We start from the raw sequence: 6,311 nt of genomic DNA on the forward strand, positions 1-6,311 counted from the left end.
TGTGCAAGTTGTGCCTACTATGTCTATGAGTTGGTAAACAACAGGACTCCATGCATCCTGAATTTTGTTACGACCAGGTGGTCTGTGTCTCAAGTAAACATACTCTCCAACCTCAATTGAAGGACAGTACACTTTGTGACTATGCTGAGCAATGCGTTTAGCTGCTTTCTGCTCTGCATACTCTTTTGCTTTTGCATGTGCCTCTTTGAGTCTTTGCTGGTGCACAGCAAGCCAATCAAGATTTTTATCATGGTGACTTTCATTTGCAAGCAATGCATCAACAGGAAGATGTGGATCAACCCCATAGAGCAAGACGTAAGGGAATATCCTGTAGTCGCGTGTGGAGTAACATTATACGCATAAACCAGCTCAGGTAAATGTTCAGGCCAACGCCTTTTTTTGTCAGGTGGAAGTGTGCGCAACAGTTCATGCAAAGTGCGGTTAAAACGCTCACACTGTGCATTCCCTGTCGGATGATGGGGTGTTGTACGCGTTTTTTTCACACCATACATTCTGCAAAGTTCAGCAATAACCTCGGATTCAAAGTTACGGCCCTGATCTGAGTGCAGACGTTCAGGTACACCGTACTTCATAAACCACTCCTTTAAGAGGACTTTAGCTGTGGTCTCTGCTTTTTGGTCACGTGTAGGAAACGCCTGAGTGAACTTTGTAAACACGTCGGTAATGACTTCTCACGGCCGTCTGAAGCTGGTTCAAGGAGCGTGAAATCTACTGCCACAACTTCTAAAGGTCGTGTTGCCAAAAAGGATTTCATTGGAGGGTGAATCTTTGGGTTGGGCATTTTTGTGAGAATACAACGTTCACAATTCTTGACCCATCGCTCAACATCTTTGTGCATCCCTACCCAGAATGCTCTCTGTCTCAACAACTGTAATGTCCTCTCTATTCCTTGATGTCCCATCGAGTCATGGACACTCTTCATAACAGCTGTTTGTAAACAACCTGGAACAAGCAACTGAAAGTATTCACCAACGTGATCATCCCTCACCACTCTGTACACCAATCCATCACGCATCTTAATGTGTTTCCATTGTTTCCACAATGACTTGGCAGCAACAGGAAGATTCTTCCTTTCTTGTGAACTTGGTGGGCTGCCTCGATCCAAAAACTGTTTTAAAACACTAATCACTGGATCTTGACATTGAAATGTCTGCAGCTCTTCCTTGGAATAACCTGGAAGAGTTGGTGTAGCCTCTTTAGCATGTGACTCGAACTTACCAGTTTCTGCAGCCCTGATCTGGTTTAACTGACAACATTTGACCCCAGCTGTAACCAGCTCCGGTTCAAGGGCAGTGCCTCTACAAATCAAATTGCAAATTGCAATGCAATCATCAAACTCCTCATCATCATTTGGTTCTGGCTCCCCTGCTAACGGGTGTCGTGACAGTCGTCAGCAGCTGAGTTGCACCGGCCTGGTCGGTACTGCACATCAAAGTCGAAAGCAGCTAACTGCGCTACCCATCTCTGTTCAATAGCTCCAAGTTTTGCGCTTTTTAGATGACATAAGGGATTATTGTCTGATATCACAGTGAATTTAGAGCCCAGCAAGTAACGAAACTTTTCCACTATTGCCCATTTAAGCGCGAGCAACTCAAGTTTCATGCTGCTATAGTTTTTATCATTTCGCTCTGCATTTCTCAGCCGTCTACTTGCATATGCAATGACCCGTTTTTTGTCACCTTGCTGCTGACACAAGACAGCTCCTAAACCCTGACCACTAGCATCGGTTTCCAAAATGAACGGACAAGTGAAATCTGCATAACCCAGAACAGGAGCAGTCACAAGCTTTTCTTTCAATGTGTCAAATGCAATCTGACTGTTGGTATTCCACAATGCACTTAGTTTTTGACTAGCTTTGGCTGTAGTAGCAGCTCCTCGGCACTGATTCACAAGGTCATGTAGTGGGGCTGCAATCTTTGAAAAGCCCTCAACATATCTTCTGTAGTAGCTACATAGGCCTAGAAATGATTGGAGTTCCTTAACAGTGCCAGGCACAGGCCAATCCTTGACTGCTGCAACCTTGGAGGGATCAGTTGAGATACCCTCTGCTGAAATTTGGTGTCCAAGAAATTTTACTTCCTTCTGCAAGAAGTGACATTTTTCCCATTTCACTTTTAATCCTGTGTCTCTCAAACGTTTAAAAACTAGGTCTAGCCGTTCCAAATGAGACTCAAAGCTTGGTGAGTACACCAAAATGTCATCTAGATAGACTAACATGATGTCGAATATCAGATCGCTCATAGTTGCTTGCATCAACCTTTGAAATGTTGCAGGCCCATTACACACACCCATGGGCATGCGTACATACTCAAACAGCCCAAAAGGCGTGGTGAAAGCAGTTTTATGTCTGTCTCGGTCATCCATGGCCACTTGGTGATACCCACTGGCAAGGTCAACTGTGGAAAAGTATTTGGCACCTTTTAACGCATCAAAACTCTCATCAATACGAGGCAATGGAAATGCATCTTTCTTAGTTTTTAGATTTAGCTTTCGATAGTCTACACATAAGCGTATACTGCCGTCAACTTTGCGGACTACCACAACTGGTGAGGCGTAAGCGCTTTCACTTTCCTGTATAACTCCTTTTTTCAAAAGTTTAGAGATATGTTCTTGTACTTCCTGGTATTGGTTAGGAGGTATACGTCGATACGGCTGTGTGACAGGTACGTCATCGACCAGCTTGATCGCATGTTTCACTTTATCTGTGTGACCCAGATTCTCATCATCATCTGCAAAAACATCAATGTAACGAGACAGCAATGCACAGAGAGCAACACGCTCTTCCTCTGTCCCCCCCATGTCAAGTCTTTCCAAAATGGCTTGCACTTTACTGTCAGTTTGCACTGTGTTGGAGTCCACTGAAACCTGTTCAACATCGGCAGAGATGCGCTGAAACTTTACTTGGCATGTCTGCTCACTCTCAACAGGCTCAACCTTTGAGATCACGCCTAGCCGGGTTCTGGGGCCCAACCACACTTCCTCGGCGGAGAAATTAACTACCTGGAGCGGAAGAACATGGCTGGTCTTTGTGACAAGTGTTGGGATAACTGCTAATCCGGGTGGTAGAGGAGTGGTCACTGGTTCAATGATCAACTGAGAGGCTGCATTTGAGGTTTTAGTGTGACCTTTTACGAACACAGTGGACACCGAGGATGCAGGAATACGTACTTTGTTTCTGCCTGCAACCCGAACTATCACCTTTCTCTCTATGCAACAGGTCTGTACCTGTTGAAAAGCTGTCCTCCACCCAGAGTCTAAGGATCCACCCAAAGTGTTGTCAAACTCTGATGTCACCAGCTGTCTGCATCTGTGAATGACATTCATACCAATTATGCATTCTTCAGAAACAATAGGATTCGCTGAAGGCTTCAAGACCAAGAAACCACAATTTGGGATCTTTAAATTCATCGTCTCAACGTCCAGTTCAATATATCCCTGGTAAGGGATGTCAAGTCCATTTGCAGCAGTTATTTTAAGCCAACTATTTGTAGCTAGCATGCTCTCATCATTACCAATATATTTTCTGAAAAACTCATCTGTCATAGTACTGACTTGGCTGCCAGTGTCCAGTAAACAATGAGCTAACCGGTCATTAAGTTTTAGATCAACCACTGGACATTTTCCTATGGCACGCTCAATGATTTGTTCGTGTGATCCCTAGTGTATTTGAGTCTTTGACATGACCCTGCATTACCCGACTCACTGCAACCAGGGTCTCTCGTTTCCCGACTGACCAGAAACAGGGGATTCATCAGAGTTTTTGTGTCTTTTCTGGGGACACTGTTTGGCAACATGACCAGCAGTTTGGCACTTGAAGCATATTGGCTTACCATCAGGGGTAAATCTTGGAACCGTTTTGATCTTATATGGTGTCTGGCTACTAGGGTCTTTGCTCTGAATTGTCAACTCTTTCACAGCTTTAGTGAGTTCTGTTATCACTTTCCCTTGCTCAGTGAGCACTTTAAGAACGTCATCAATTGAGACCGACTTCTCATTAGGTCTAGTGGGAGTAGTGATTTTGTCTTGCTCTTTAAGAGTTTTCATCACATCCTCCAGGTACATTGGATTTCCTGTCTCTTTAACTGCACAGCACTGTGCTTCTGCTGTAACATTACTGCAGGTCTTCACTTTACTCCTAGCCATTTTTATGGTAGGGGCTTGGTCTAAGGACCACAAGTAAGCTTCCTCACGCACCTCTATAAAAGTAGATGCAGGTTTTCCTCTTACATATTTTCGGAGTTCTCGTCTCAGTGAGAGGTCTCTGATGCCCTCAATGAACTGGTCTCTCAACACTGTGTTTTCATTAGCCACGGAATTAGGATGCTGATTCCGTACAAAAACTAAAGGCCTGAGATAATGAATATGAAAAGTCACGTATGTCTTCACCTTCCTTCTGTTTACAGTTGTAGAAATTTTGTAAAGTTGGGAAGCACTACGTTTATCTCCAAACGCATCTGTTAGGTAAACAAACAGGTCTTTTACAACATCACCATCAGCTTTATGTAACGCACTTCTTCCAGAGATGAGCCTCTTAACACTGACAGCACAAAATCAAACTGTTCAGGTGCAGATTGATTTCTAGCAGAAATTACCCTTTCTACTTCTTCAATAAACTCATCTACACTCCTCCCATCTTTGTCAATGTCTCCACTAAATGGTGAAATGTGCCTTTCTCTGGGTACATAGACATAAGATCTGGTAGGCTCAGTATTTAGTGATGATATGACTGTCATGACTTCTTCTTGTCTTCTGGCTAACTCACTTAATTGTTGTAATACCCCAGCTTGTTCAGTGTCATTTTGTTCATTGTTCTGTCCACCATCTTGGGCATTATCCTCATCATTATGCACTATCTGTTCATCCATCACAAAGTTTTCATCTTGGTTAGACATGTTCAATTTTTTTTTTTTTTTTAAATCAGTCAGTTCACAGAACAGTCAAAATAAATTTAAATAGCAAAGGATAAGTTGGTCAAGTCCCGAGTCCACCGGATGTTCCTGGGCTGCTCGAGACCGCTGCAGGGCGATGCTCTCCCGCCTGGGATGCGTTCTGGTCTGATGATCACCTCGGCTGAAATCCCTCACAACCACGCGAGCACCAACTGTCCAGCAACTCCTCCTCCGATCTCAAACAGATGCCGCCACAAAGACACGATACCCAAGTCCACTCAGGTTTAGGCCACTTCTTCACCACTGTCAGATAACAAAGCTAACGCTGCACCGCCATGCACATGCCCTCACAGAGAGGAAAAATAAAACAAGCGAGACCCCACTCCTGGTACCAATATTTGAAGCCGGGAATAATGCAGCACACGGAGCTTCAAATAAAATGGGTCCTTTATTTTTTTTAGATGAAAAAGAACACTTTTCTCTCTGAGTTGCAAAGAAACAAATGAAAGAATGAGGATCAACATAGGCCGAAAGAAATGACCTGCATTCTATCAACGTAAAGCCTCAGCTTCAGGGAAATGGCGGGCTCACAATGCAGCAACTAGTTTCACATAGAAACTTAACTTTAACAAAAGGTATAATAAACGGCAGTGGCACTTCTAAAGGAGGACAAACAAAGAAAAACATAACATTAACATCCTCTCCTTAGCTTTGTTCACGGAAGATAATTTAGCTTGACATTAATTACCAAACACTTGGATTCTCCGCTTAGGTGGCCGTAGTCATCCTTTTCAACAGGTCTTGGCTCCAAAAATGTCCTTCTCTTCCGTTCCACCAGTCAGAGTGCCACAATACATAAACAAGAGGTTTTTTCCACTTCCGGTAATTCTAGACCTCATTGTAATAACAGCACCACATGCTGGCAAAAACAAGAATTACAACCATTTGGTGAAATAAATCAAAACATGGTTTACAAAAATACATTTTTTTACATGTACCCATTTTTCACCTGGTTACATTAGTATTTTCTGTTTGCTGTTTGAAAAGATTTAGATTATTTTATCTCACTGTCAATATCGTCCCATAAACTGACACATTTACTTAAAATGCACCTTCCCATTTTTTAATGTAAGTTTTTTTTTAATTGTTTTGATTTCTCTCTTTACAAATTTTGAATATTGTTTGGTAAAAGTTTTTATAAAGTTTCAATAAGATTGTATAAATATTCTCTTTGCGTGATCTCAGTTTCCACTTACGACTAACGGCTCTCTTCTGCAATTATGACAGTCGACCTTTGACCCTATGTGGGGTCAAAGGTTGTCGGTTTGAAACTTGTTTTGAAACCAGAACTTTATACGGTTCTGGTCCTGAACTGCAGGTGATCAGAACCAGAACCCCGGA

The sequence above is a fragment of the Gambusia affinis genome, linkage group LG06, assembly GCF_019740435.1.
Source record: "Gambusia affinis linkage group LG06, SWU_Gaff_1.0, whole genome shotgun sequence".
Lineage (NCBI taxonomy): Eukaryota > Metazoa > Chordata > Actinopteri > Cyprinodontiformes > Poeciliidae > Gambusia > Gambusia affinis.